General features: G+C 41.5%; 1 long non-coding RNA gene across 1 annotated transcript in view; it reads right to left on the bottom strand.

The window, feature by feature from the left end:
* Positions 1–14637, bottom strand: part of LOC137185170 (uncharacterized) — a 30705-nt gene that overhangs the window by 6166 nt on the left and 9902 nt on the right. The gene's annotated exons all lie outside the window — the stretch shown is intronic.

Here is a 14637-nt window from a genome sequence, read left to right on the forward strand (position 1 = left end):
TCACGTCAGACGTGTTTTATAACGTTTTCTCTGGTAGTTTATAAAATAAATTATTCATAGATTCATCCAGAACATCGTCTTTTATTATTCTTCCCTGTTATGTCCTAAAATATAATGTTTCAATCCTGCAAAATGCAAAAAAACACAATTAAGTTTGTGAATCGACTCCAAACTTGAAAAAAAATAAAAAGACTTATTTTGTGGATGAATTTCTCTGCTTAAACATCACAAAACAACAAAACACAAAACAAGAACATTCAATAAAAGGAAAATAAAAATGAACCAAACAGATAAATATTTCAATCTTAAATAAAGAGTCCAAATAAATTCTAGACTTTGTTCATTCATGAGTCGCTTTGATGTGTGATGAAGATTAAAAAAAGGACAAAATGTAGAAGATAAGAGGAGGAAAGAGAAGGAACCCTAACCCATGTCGAGAGAACCGAGGAAAGTAAAGAAGAGGAGAAGAGAGAAATGAGAGAAGAGGAGAGGAAAAGGATGAAGGTCGAGCAGAGAGGAGGTGAAGTGAAAGAAGAGATTAGAGCAGAAGAAGAGGAGATGAAATGAGAGGAGGGGTGAAAAGGAGGGAAGAAGAAAGAGGAGATGAGACAGAAAGTCGGAGCGAGAGTTAAAACGAGAAGAGATGAAACTGGAGACTGAAGGAGGAGGAAGACGAGGATGTGAGAGGAAGACTGACGGCGAGAAGAAGAAGAAGAAAAAAGCATCAAACAATCCTGAAAGTGATGTGAGATCCTCTAGAGAGAAGACGTCTCACTCTGTTGGAACTACAGAAACACTCTGGTTGTTACAGAGTGAAGCTTCTTCCCTCATAGAAGATCTTTGGTTGATACGAGCTGCTGTCTGAAGCTTTTCTGCTCTGATCGACAGAAACAGACTTTAGTGAATCTGTTTAACAACCAACATCAGGGAGCAGCAAACCGCCAGACGCAGACGCTGCTGTTATTTCTACTGTCGGCAGTAATTATTCAAAATGTTGTAGCGACACCTACAGGTGAAAGTGTATCAAATACCACACACTTGTTCAGCATCCCCACTTGTATGATTTTGCGTCATTTGGTCACCATGGATGGATTTAAGAGATATGGAACTTAATGAGTAGGATGGTGGTGTTTCACTAATGGCCATAAGGTGGAGCTATTGGCACCGTGTTTCACTATGTCGAGCAGAAAGCAGAACTGTAGAAATATCATGTTATAATATTACAGTAGCGCCCCCTGTGGGTAGAATTGTATCAAATTTTACATAAAGGTTCACTGTCGTTATATAAACAAGATTCTCATATTTGGTGTCGATCGGAATCATCAGTGAAAAGTTATGGCTCGTTAAACGCGTCAGGCCACGCCTTAAAAGTTTGGTAACCAAATACAAACAGTAAATGATACGAAAAAATAAAGACATAATCTCTGTTCAGGATCATCTAAATATGGTTTGTAGCAAGTTTGGTGAAGATTAGATGAGAAATGTGCCAAAAGAAGCAAAAAATGCTTTTATAAAAAAATCCAAAATGGCAGAACATTTTTATAGGCGTGAATGGGCGTGGCCTATATCAGTCTACTTGGATAGGCATCACGGTTCATGAGTTGTGAGCCAAAATCTAAAACACGTAATAACTGACCACATGGTGGCGCTACAGGTCCCGTTTTTAAATATGTGAAGCGTTTGCTTCGCAGCTCAAACACGATAATGTTTCTCACTCTGAGCTGCAGTGAAACGCTGCTGTAAGTCAGTAAATATACGTGTTGTAAAACATCCAGGATTCACATCATCAGTCCACACATGACAGTAAACGTTACATGTTCTCATCTCTAAATGACCTGAATACAATAATAACTGTGATGGAAACTCTCTCAACTCTGGTGCTGAACGTTAGTGAAGTTGGATAAACTACTTGTGTTCAGTGTGATCGACTCTGACAGCAGGACGCAGACGTTGTTTCTCTGATGATGAACAACATTAAAACACGAGTCTTCCAGGTGAAACATGAGACTGGTGCAGCTGTTCTAGGAGGTGAATGTGGGGCAGATAATAGTATTAATATTACATCAGTAATGATGTCAAAGCATCAGTCTGACGTGCCGACGCTCAGCTGACTGAAAACATCAGAAAACCTAAAAATGTCCCAGTTTCTCAGACTACAAGGTGAAGTCATCAAACGTCAAAAACCCAAAAACATCCAGTTAACTACTAGAGACAATTAACTGATTACTGAAATATCCTCGTTAATCAGAACAGCTGAGAAGAATCATGATCAATAAACTGATATTACATCTATTATATTACTGTTTCATTATCTTCTACAACAGGTTGAAGCTGATGTGAGGATGTTTGTTTGCTTTTTCAGTGAACTCCAAGTCAGACTTATATATAAACAAAGTCAGAATAATCAGTGGTCATTTAGTTCTGGATGCTGACGTCAACGTTAGAAGATATAAAATGAATTCTAAATCCACCCTGACGGAGGCTCTGAGCTGTGACGTCGAGGCCAGAGACTGAACTGGTTAGAAGATCAGATGTTGAGATAGAAAGATGATCGTATATTGTTGGAAAGAACATCTTCAGATTAATCTGGTCACACGTTTGAGGCTCCAAACAGCTGAAAAGACGAGTTTGGTTTCATCAAACACATCAGCAGCAGATTCAAGGTTTTGTAAAGTGTCAGTGAAGGTCCTCACCAGTACACAAGTACAAATGTGTGTGTGTGTGTGAGGACGGCGTGATGTAACGGGGCGCTCTAATTGCCCGGGAAACCAGGGGGTTGCCACGGCAATCCCCACATGTCTGACAGAGAGAGACGAGTGGAGAGAGTGAAGGCAGAAGTCGGGTTGCAGTTTAAAAAATTCACAAGTTTTCTCCTGCAGCGGCCGGCTAAATATAGACAGAGAGAGAGAGAGAGAGGGTGTGTGTGTGTGTGAGTGAGTGTTTGTGTGTGAGTGTGAGTGTGTGTGTGTGAGTGTTTGTGTGTGTGTGTGTGTGAGTGTTTGTGTGTGTGTGTGTGTGTGTGTGTTTGTGTGTGTGAGTGTTTGTGTGTGTGTGTGTGTGTGTGTGTGTGTGTGTGTGAGTGTTTGTGTGTGTGTGTGTGTGTGTGTGTTTGTGTGTGTGTGTGTGTGTGTGTGTTTGTGTGTGTGTGTGAGTGTTTGTGTGTGTGTGAGTGTGTGTGTGAGTGTTTGTGTGTGTGTGAGTGTGTGTGTGTGTGTGTGTGTGTGAGTGTTTGTGTGTGTGTGAGTGTGTGTGTGCGTGTGTGTGTGATGACAGAAAGGGTCGGTTTGTCTTCACAACAGGAACCAACATGTCTGAAAACAAGCCCCCTAAAATAAAACACTGTTCTATCTTTCTGCATCACTACACAACAGTGGTTCTCGAAGTGAAGTCCAAGGACCCCCAGGGGTCCTTGAGGAGGCTCCAGGGGGTCTACAGCAAAAAGGGGAATCATTTATTTCCACTATAATTCCTCCATAAGTAACATAATGACAGAGTCTATGACTGTGTTGGTCCTGGGTTTCATTAACGTTCTGCCATAAAAACATCTAAAAGCAAAAATCTTATCAGATGTGGGTCTGTGGTTTAAGAACAACTGCAATAGAGGACAGTAAATGCATCACTGAAGAGACAGGACAGTAAACGCATCATGAGACAGGACAGTAAACGCATCATGAGACAGGACAGTAAACACATCATGAGACAGGAGAGTAAACGCATCACTAAACAAGATAGTACATCCATCACTAGAGAGGCCAGTGAACACATCACCAGAGAAAAAGAAGACAACCAGTGAACGCATCGAGAAAGAAAAGTAAACCAGGGGAGACAGTAAACACATCATGACAGAGGACAGTAAACACACCACCAGTAAACATATCAACATTATCAATTATTGATTCATCTATCCATTATTTTCTGAATTAATTGATCAATTGTTTGGTCTATAAAATGTCAGAAAATGACAGAGGACAGTAAACACATCATGACAGAGGCCAGTGAACACATCATGACAGAGAGGACATGAACTGGTGAATGCATGAGCGAGGACATAAAGGGCAGTGAAGGCACCGCCTGTTAGAACAACAAACACACCGTCAGAAAAGACACTAAATGCATCAAGATCGAGATCAAGATAGACTTCATTTGTCGCTGCGGGTCACAACAGCTTCACAATAAACGAACAAATAAACAACACAGAGTAACAACGCAGACAATAAGAACACGCAACATAACACCAGCAGACCCAGTCAAAACAGAACCAACAACACACATCACACCAGCAAAAGACCAGCATGAGAGGCGACAGTAAACACATCACAAAACAACAGAGCTTTATTTCATCCTCTATGACAGTAAACTGAATATCTTTGAGACTTTTGAGGACGTCAGGTTGGACTCTGGAAAACACTGATCTGCATTTTCACCATTGTCAGACATTTAATGGACCAAACAACTAATCAATTAATCGAGAAAATAATCAACAGATTATTCATAATGACAACAATCGTTAGTTGCAGCTTTACAAAAGAAGACAGTGAAAGCATCACCAGAGAAGACAGTGAAAGCATCACCAGAGAGGACAGTGAAAGCATCACCAGAGGGGACAGTGAAAGCATCACCAGAGAGGACAGTGAAAGCATCACCAGAGAGGACAGTGAAAGCATCACCAGAGAGGACAGTAAACACATCACCAGAGAAGACAGTGAAAGCATCACCAGAGAGGACAGTAAACACATCACCAGAGAAGACAGTGAAAGCATCACCAGAGAAGACAGTGAAAGCATCACCAGAGAAGGCAGTAAACACATCACCAGAGAAGACAGTGAAAGCATCACCAGAGAGGACAGTAAACACATCAGTGAACATACTGTGGGTCTCTCAGTACACTGAGTTCAGGAGTACAAACTCAGCTCAGCTTCAACACACCTACCTGACTGTTCTGTGACAAAATGATCTCTAATCTGTTGTTTTTAATACATTTATATTGATGTAAATGTATTGATATCTGTACATAGAGAGCCCCAGAGGCAGCGCTGCTGTTCTGTCCAGTAAAAACATGAAGCTTCACTTTACATTCAGACAAACTAACGCAGCAGCTACAGTTGTTAGATTTCATCTGTGAGACCAACATTCATCTTCCAAAAGGAATGATATCAGATATAATAATACTACAGACACATTAGAGCCAGCAGCAGATCATTTTCTCTCCAGGATGACGACATGTTGACCAGCTGCTCTCATCCGGCCAGCGGCTTCAAAACATCCAAACAGGCATTTTTCTGATTAACTGACCACATACTGGGAATCTAAATGGTTACTTTCTGCCCTGAAAACTATTGAAACTTAATAAAGTGACATATTAACAGTCCTAGAGGAACGTTACAACAGCTTTTAGCCCGGCGCAACATCTGCACCATCACTGCCGGCTGGTACAAGTCAGTTCCAGATGTAGCTTCAATAAAACAGGCAACCTGTCGTCTGGACTGGACCAGGCTGGATGTGGAGCAGCAGTCAGGCTGCGACTGACAGACTAACGCAGGATGAGAGAATAGCTCCAGCAAAAACAGCAGACGCAGATAACAGACAGTAAAGGCATCACTAAAGATGATGCTAAACACACCACCAGAGAGGACAGTGAACGCATCACAGAAGATATAAAAACTAGGTTTTTACCCTGGTTTAACACTGCTAGAGAAGACAGTAAGTAAACACATGATGAGAGAACAGTAAATGCATCACCGGAGAGGACAGTGAACGCATCGCAGTGTCCTTTTCTCCTGTGTTGTTGTTGTTTATTGTTTGTTTCACAGAAGCCAAACAAGCTGAGCTCAGATCAACTTTACACTCGCTGCTCCAAACACACCTAACTTATGGCTGACGCACGCACACACACACGCACGCACGCGCGCACACACACACACACACACACACACACACACACACACACACACACACACACAGAGTGCAGCGTGGCCCCCAGAGGCCTCAGTGTATTGATTGGACTCTCAGTGTGTGTAATGAGAGCCGCTGCGTTTGTTTTTAGCTTCAGAGTGGGAGGAGAGAGATGTGGCACTGCGGCAAGACACACACACACACACAAACACACACATACACTCTCTCATACACGCACACACACACACACGTATGTGCAATCAGAGATGTACATGTCTTAATATAGACACACACACACTGTCAGCAGTGTAGGAGGTTGTAATTGAGAAGAAACAGCTTGAGGTCTGATTGCATCATCACTTTCTTTCTTTCTTTGTTTCTTTATGTAATTTATCTTTTGTTTGTTTCTTTTCTGTCTCAATTCGATTCGTTTGTTCTTTTATTTCTGTTTCTCTCTGTTTAGTAGGTCGGTGCACCACTCTGGTCCAAACTGAAACACCTCAACAACTGTTGGATAAAATGTTGTACATTCATGTTGCTCTCAGGATGAATTATTATAACTTAAAGAGCAGCTTCACAAATGTGTTTTCAATGGAAGTGATGGAGGATAAAATCCACAGTGTGTCCACACAGTCATTTAAAAGTCTGTGTGAAGCTTCTATTCAGCTTCAGCAGTCTGAGTTAGTCATATCAAGTGGATATCTGACACATTTACAGTCTTTTTAGCATCAAATTCCCTCTTTGTGTTTCCTCGGACAGTGTTTCCCTGTTGAGCTGCAGGTGGAAGTATAGTAACAAAAAGAGGAACTTTGGCACTAAAAAGACTGTAACGTTGAAAGATATCTACTTGATTTGACTCATTTGGACGCTGAAGCTTCATATTAGCTTCAGATAAACTTTTAAATACATTTTTGTACAGAAGGAGGACTGTGGATTTTGTCCTCCATCACTTCCATTGTAAGGTCATTATGAAGGGATCTTCTAATGGTCAGTATGAGGAATGATTACAGCAAGAAAAACAGCTTTAATGTTCATTTGGGCTCCTGACTGTTGGTTTAAGATGAATTTGATAAACCGTGAACCTGCCTCTTAAGCTGGGACAACAAACTTGGGAATATAAAGTCGGTTTCTTTATACCTCGGCCTGAAGACGTGTATTTTGGGTAATAAAGAGGAATCCATTCCTTTTGTACATACACATCTTTTACAAATAGTTATATAGAAACATCCTGCTGTGACACCAGGCTGCCAGTTACTAATACAACTGATCAGAATCATGTTTATTGTCACTTCTATAGCACACACTCAGCATACATGGGAGCAAGATATTGTTCTCCACAGTTCAACATGTGCAACAGACGAGACACTACTAAAAGTCACCTTAGTAACTTCACACTGTTTCCATGATCCTGCAGCCGGTTGCCAGTTGCCTGTTCTCGCCTCACTTTAGTATTTCAGATGGAGCAACCAACAACAGAAATCCAGAGCCCTCCATCTCTCATCAGGTTTTCAACACCAGCACCAGCAGCGTTCATCATCCAGGACAAACAACACCGGGATGCCAGAACCCCCCACCGTCCAGCTCCAGCAAGCCTTAGCAGGGGAACCTGGCACCAGGAGCCCCCATCTCCCAGCTTCACCAGTCTCTGCAGCTCATGTCAGCTGAGGCCATCAGCCAGCAACAAGCTTTCCTCTGCAGTACTTGCAGCAGTAAGACTTCTGGTCACATGGCTTGATGTTCCCATCTCACCAACAAGTCCAGTAAGTTCCTTCCGTACTGAACTCCGATCTTCCTTCTCAACCCAGCCCAGGTGTCCTACTCCAGGGCTCCCGGCACCGGGATGCCGGCACCCCCTGCTGCCCGCTTCCAGCAACCGCAGCAGACATAGACCCAGATGACATCAGCTCTAGGCACTGTTCCTTCTGCCGGTTTTGGGGGTTTCCACGGTGGACGATGGTTCTCCGCCAAATAGCCAGCCGAGATCACGCTGTTCTTGCTTACAGAAAATTCTTCAACTATTTCCAGATGTTCATGAGATCAACCCAGTCATCACTGCTTTCATAACCAGTACAACATAACCTTCCCATCGTTGGATCTCATTCCATGATGGCCACCAAAACACCTACCATCCAAGTTTACCTCAGAGGCAGCAGCTTCTTCTCTAGACTCCTCACCGGCAGCTCGGGTCTGGCCTCCAGCCATCCACAGATAACTTCACTCTTCAGACGACTTCTACGCCGAGAGCCAGCTCAAAACCCTCCCCGCCTTCCTCTTACTGCCAACGTGTTGTCAGTCTGCATCCACACCATCCGCTCCAGATACAACGTTCCTCCCCATGTTCTTGCTTGATTCTTCGGTTTCCTCAGATGCTCCGAATTCACCTCCTCAACCCTTCACTCTGAGCCACACTGCCACGCCTGCATTTCAGACTTGTCTTATTTCTCAGACGACACCATAGTATTCTACTTTAAGTGAACAAAAACCAGTGAATCCAGTCAGACATACCCATTTTTACTTCAAAGTCCAACCTCTGCTGAATCCTTTCGAGACCATTGCAGACTACTTGCAAATCCAGAAATCCCAGAGCCTTTCACTGACAGATCCTCTCTTCATCTCTGAATCCAGACAAGTTGCTACTCGTTTCTGGTTCCACCAACATTTCCACCACGTTCTCTCCTTGTCTGGCATTTCTCTGGTTCATTACTGCAGACACTCCTTCAGGATCAGAACCACCACATCAGCCTCCTTCAGTGTCATCCCAGAACACTTAGAGGCCGTTGGTCCTCCCAAGCATATCACCACTAGATCAGTTCAGATCTCAAAGATCTCAGATCTGCTAAATCTTGTCTTAAGTATCTGGAGGTTTTTGGGGCTCCGTCGTGCCCGGGCGCTACAGCAGATTCCGTACCGAAGCTTCCTCACAACACAAACAGCAAATGGAAGAACTACAAGCAAAGTTTTAAGCCTCACACATGAATCATTCCTTTTTTCAATCGTTTAAATGCATCTTGTTGATGGTTTGGTTGTTGCTAGTGAATTTAAAATCAACATGAGACAATCCTTAAAAGAGAGGACGTCTCACTCTGTTGGAGTTGTTGGAACTACAGAAACACTCTGATTGTACAGAGGTGTTACAGAGTGGAGCTTCTTCCCTCATTGATGAACTTTGGTCGAGTACAGACACACAAACCGACAACAGACGAGTTTCATTCTGTCATCAAGTTACTCACAGAATGAATTAGTGACAGCTGATATGAGCTGCCGCCCAACACGTTTGTCATTTTAAACACTGAAAGTGAAACTCGGTGAGGATAAACATGTCTGAAGCTTTTCTACTCTGATGTTGACTCTGATCTGCAGTGAAATGCTGCTCTGCTGTAAAAGAGAGAAGTGATCCATTAAAATATCCCCAGATATCCGCCTACATCTAATTAACACGCTGTCACATTAAAGTAAGATGATGGTCATGGTACAGTAAACAAACCTGTTCAACATCAACGTGTATCGTTATCATTGAGAGCATGTTAGCATGCTGGTTAGAGCTGCAACGATAAGTCGATTAATCAATTAGTTGCCAACTATTCTGATAATCAATTCATTGTTTGAGTCATTTTTTAAGAAGAAAATGTCCAAATTCTCTGATTCTCCTCTATGACAGTAAACTGAATATGGACTGTTGGTGGGAACAAAACAAGACGTGAGGACGTCATCTTGGACTTTGGGAAACTGATCGACATTTTTCTCCATTTTTTGACATTTAATGGGCCAAACAATAAATTAATGAATCAAAAAAATAATCAACAGATTATTCAGTAATGAAAATAATCGTATAGTCTTGCAGTACCGGACAATCGGAGATCTCCGCCTACCGAAGTCTGAGGATTTCTAAATGCACAGTAGTTGCTTGAACGACGGTGAGAACAGCTGCTAACAAACCTTCGGCCCTTATATTCTGTCAAGGACACGTCTTACTGGAAATGATGCTCTCCACCATTCTCTTCCATATTGAACTGCAGGTCACCACACCGATATGAAGGGCTACTGTAAAGACTTTGGACTGGTTCTGCTATGCAGGTTTTTTTAAACTTTAATTGTTTCCACCCAGTTTTAACAACGAAACCTGGCAGACTGTCCTCAGTCTCTATGAGTGAAGCCTCACAGAGCCCTGAACACTGAATTAATCACCTTAGTGAGTGTAAAGCCGAGCATGACAAGCTGAGACTGAGATGTCCTAAAGGGGCCACCGTACGGACGATAAAACCTTTTTGATTTGGCACCACCATTAAACAAACTATACTTTCTCCTTTTTTAACATGAAAAGTTTGATCTCTCCATTTTTCATCCCTGCGATAAATGTGTCTCTTAAGACAATCACTGTTTTTCAACTGACTGACATAATTTTAACCAACAGTGAATAAATGAATAAAACGGAGTTCATGGACACACCTCTACAATGCAGACGTATATTCAGGACGTCCTCATGAATAATGAGCAGCTCACTTCCTTCTCAGGGTTTTTTAAGGTTCCCTCAGATGAGACTCGAAACGTCTTCCAGGATCTAGATGTATTTGCACTTCTAGATATCCCAAGTTTAGAGATGAACCTGTACACCAGTTTTACTACAGTATAATAGTAAAAACACTTTAGAGCATCTCTTACAGAGAGTGTTGCATTATGAGCTGTTTGTAGCATTAATGTTGCTATGCTAGCAAGTTTCTTCCACTGTGTTTATGGTGAGTCTGTTAAGAGTCAGTCAGTAGTAAAAGTGTTTGGTTTGTTCAGTTTAACCTGCAAGAGTCACTGAAGGCTCCTGTAGCGCGTTGTTGTAACGCGTTGGTTTAACTTTTTGGTTTAACTTGTTGTAACGTGTTGGTTTAACATGATGTAATATGTTGGTGTAATGTGTTTGTGTAACGTGTAGTTGTAACATGTTGTAGCATGTTGTTGTAACATGTTGGAGCGTGTTGGTGTAATGTGTTTGTGTAGCGTGTTTGCAGGTCGGTTACACGTCTTCATGGTCAGGTTCTTATTTGTGTGTGAAACGTTACATTAATGATAATAAATCCTTCCCCCCTAAATTCTCCTTTGGGTAGGTTTTTAAGTAAGTTAATTATATTTCAGCTCTCAGAAACTGAAAACAGATTTGTGTATCGGAACTTTTTCTTCTCCTATTAATCATCTCTGAATACTTGTTCTGCCTGTAGAGAGACTCCCCCCGGCCCCACTGCTCTGTGCTCATTCAATATGTTGGCACGTGTGTGTATGTGTGTGTGTTTGTGAGCCTGTTGTTGTGTGTGTTCAGACGTCAGAGCTGAACTGTCCTGACTACCAGGTCACATGACCCCCCTCCTCCTCTCTCTCTGCTATGTGATCTGATTGGTTTTAATGAGGCTTCATTAAAGCAGCAGGATCGTGTTTCCCTGATAGAATAAGACTATTTCCTCTCAGTCCTGCTGGCAAACACTCCGACACTTCAGTCCGCTGAAAATCATGATACTGGAAAAATACACATTAAAATCTGATCCATTAGCTGAGGCAAGCTGGTGTTTGTTGCTCATTATATTGATTAGAAAATATCATCTGAGTGGGACGTTGTAACCGAATGACGACGTGCAAAGAATTAAAGTCCAGAGAAGAAGTTTCACTGCAGGAAACAGAAGCTGATGTTACTGTTAACTATTAAACACTAAATCTGTATTTAGTCTGTATAGCAGCTGTGTGTTCACATATGCAAATCACATATATCATGTCTCAATACAAATCTGCTATAATATGCTGCAGCACGACATGATGAACAGATGAACCGTGACTCTGCAGCCTCATTGAAATTCTGGGAAACACAAAATATTAGGAACACTTTTCAATATAATACACTCCAGTACACCCACTACGACCTCAATAATAAACATAAAGTAGAATTATCACCTTTCTGACAAAGTCAATAAAAGCTGAAAATGTATAAGCTTCGTAAAAGTAGAATTTATGGCAGAGCCGTTGGATTGGATTGCATTAGATTACACAGGTGTTCCTAATAAAGTGCTCGCTGAGTGTATATTAGCTGCAGAACATGCACTTTTTTGTTTTTTTGTTTTTCTTTTAGTTTTTGGGTGCTGCCCTTGTATCTGTTATCCAACAGGTTTAAATTCCTGTAAATTCTTGTAAAATGTAATTTATATAAATGCAATTTTCTTGTGAGGAAAAAGTTTGGACACCCTCACATTTATTACTATTTTAAATAGCTTAAATTAGAATCAAAAGCACCACATCAGGTGCAGATGATTAGAACATCATTAGAGATGATTGCAGCCTGTCTCAGACATTTAGTTTGGTTTGCTCTTGGTTGTTGAAGTGAGTGGTATCACCATGGCGAGATCAAAAGAGCTCTGAGACCTTCAGAGAGAAGGTTGTAGATGTGTATGAGTCTTTAAAAAGATCTCCAAACAATTAGAAATCAGCTGTTCAGCCGTCCAGAAAATAATTTAAATGTAGAGAACATTTAAAATAACTGCCAACATGTCCAGCTGAGGCTGTTCAAGCAAGTTCAGCTCAAGAGCAGAACGCAAGATGCTTCAAGAAGTCTCCAACCAGGAAGCTCCTGCTATAGTTGATGTTAAAGTACATGCGTCGACCATCAGGAAGAGAATAAACAAGTTTGATTTTCATGGGAGGTGAAAGGAGGAAACATCAGGGCAGGACTAATATTTGCCAGAGACAAAGACCAGGACTTCTGGTGCTTTGGACAGATGAATCCAAAGTTGAATTATTAGGTCTCAGTAACAGCAGACATGTTTGAAACATGGGGGTGGAAACGTCCTGGTTTGGGCTGCTCACCGTCATACAATCCACTGTGAAGTCTTTATTGTATCAGACGAGGAAAATGTGAGACCATCAGTGTTAAAGTTGAAGCTGAAGCAGATGTGGACCGTGCAACATGACAATGACCCAAAATATTCCAGTGAATCCACCAGTAAACGGCTGAAAAGAAAGAAACGGAGAGTTCTCGAACAGCCTAGACAAAGCTGGATCTTAATCCTACTGAGACGCTGTGAGGTGATTAGAAACAGGCAAGAAACCCTCGAACAGGATCCTGCAGTCCATGTCAGACTGGTAGACACTTATAGAAAACCTCTCACTGAGGTTGTTTCAGCCACAACAAAGTTAAATTTTCATTGTTTTTGGATCAATTACGTCACATTTTTCTATAGATGTTGTTTGAAAGAAGATCAAATATTGATGTTTATTAAAAAAAGAACTAAATATTTCATGGGGTTTCCTATTTTTTTCATATGAAATGTGTAAAAACTGAAAGTCAAATCTTATGTGTAATTGTGATTATGAATGTTTTATACAGTTTTCTGATATTTTATGGACTCTGATTAGTCTGTCAGCAGATTGAAATGTTACATAATAATGAAAATAATCATTATTTGTTGTCCTGCTGGTTCCTCCTCTGGGTATTTATCATCTCTCCTGCGTCAGAACAGCAGACGGCCTGTTCTCGAACGCGACGCGCTGAAGCCAAATTAGTGTTTAGTAAAACAAAACGCTCGCAGGCCCTCCAGCTGGCAGACGGGACGCACCGTCGTCACATCTGACAGCAGAACACAAAGTGAATCTGGGGACGAAGCCAAAAGCTCAGCTGAGCAGAGACAGACTGTCGGCTCAGCGCACCTCTGACTGATCCACAGGTAGATAAGGACGACAGGTAGACTGATAGACACACGCGGAACATAATGAGGCCGGCCCTGAACGCCTCGCCGGAAGATCCACAGCTGAACAGGGAAACACAAGAGAACAACAACAACAGCTCACTGAGACAAGAATCTGGACTGAAGTCAAATCTTTAAAGTTTTATGTAACAATATCACTGTTTTCAACATGTTTTACTCATTTATATCTTCAGCTTTATGCGTTTTATTGTTTTATTTGGCAGGAAATGAAACAAATTTCCCTTCAGGAACAATAAAGTTAAAGAAACACTTTGGTTGTATGACAGTATGAGAAGAGTTTCATGATCTCTAACTGATAGATTCAACATGATGTCATGTTTTAAGAGCCGCAACTAGAGATTTATCTGACTGTTACTTTTTAGATTATTTATTGTTTTGTCCATAAAATGTCAGAAAATATTTAAACTTGTCCATCACATTTTCACATCATGACATCAAATGTCATGTTTTAACAAATTTTAAGCCCCAAACCCAAAAATATTCAGTTTCAGGACTGCAACTAACGATCATTTTCACCATCGATTAATCTGTTGATTATAGGGATGCACCATATTGGATTTTTTGCCGATATCCGATATGCTGATATTTCCAACTCATTGTGGCCGATGCAGATACATGCACATATTTTTCTCCAGCTGGCTGAGGAGACTATTACACATGCAAGCATTGATTATACTAAGTATGATCAAGAACAAGACAATATATGAAGGAAGAACTGAGGAAGACTGAAGTTCAGCATTAAAACTTAAATGAACCTGTCGAGTGGGAGCAGCAGTAGAGTTTTCATTGAGTTTATTAGACAGACAGGATTAATGTGCAGGATTTAATCTCTGGTCCACACTCCGGAGCAGAAGGTGGCGGTAATGCACCTGATATGCTGGTTGACAACCGCCGTTATAAACCAAAAAGAAGAAGTTTTTCCCCCCCAGAGTGGTACATCCTGTCAGCCGAGGTGTTTCCTATCTGTGCAGCCAAACATAGCAGCTCCTCGACGGACTGTTTCACTCTGACGGTC

This window comes from Thunnus thynnus, chromosome 6, assembly GCF_963924715.1.
Source record: "Thunnus thynnus chromosome 6, fThuThy2.1, whole genome shotgun sequence".
Taxonomy (NCBI): Eukaryota; Metazoa; Chordata; class Actinopteri; order Scombriformes; family Scombridae; genus Thunnus; species Thunnus thynnus.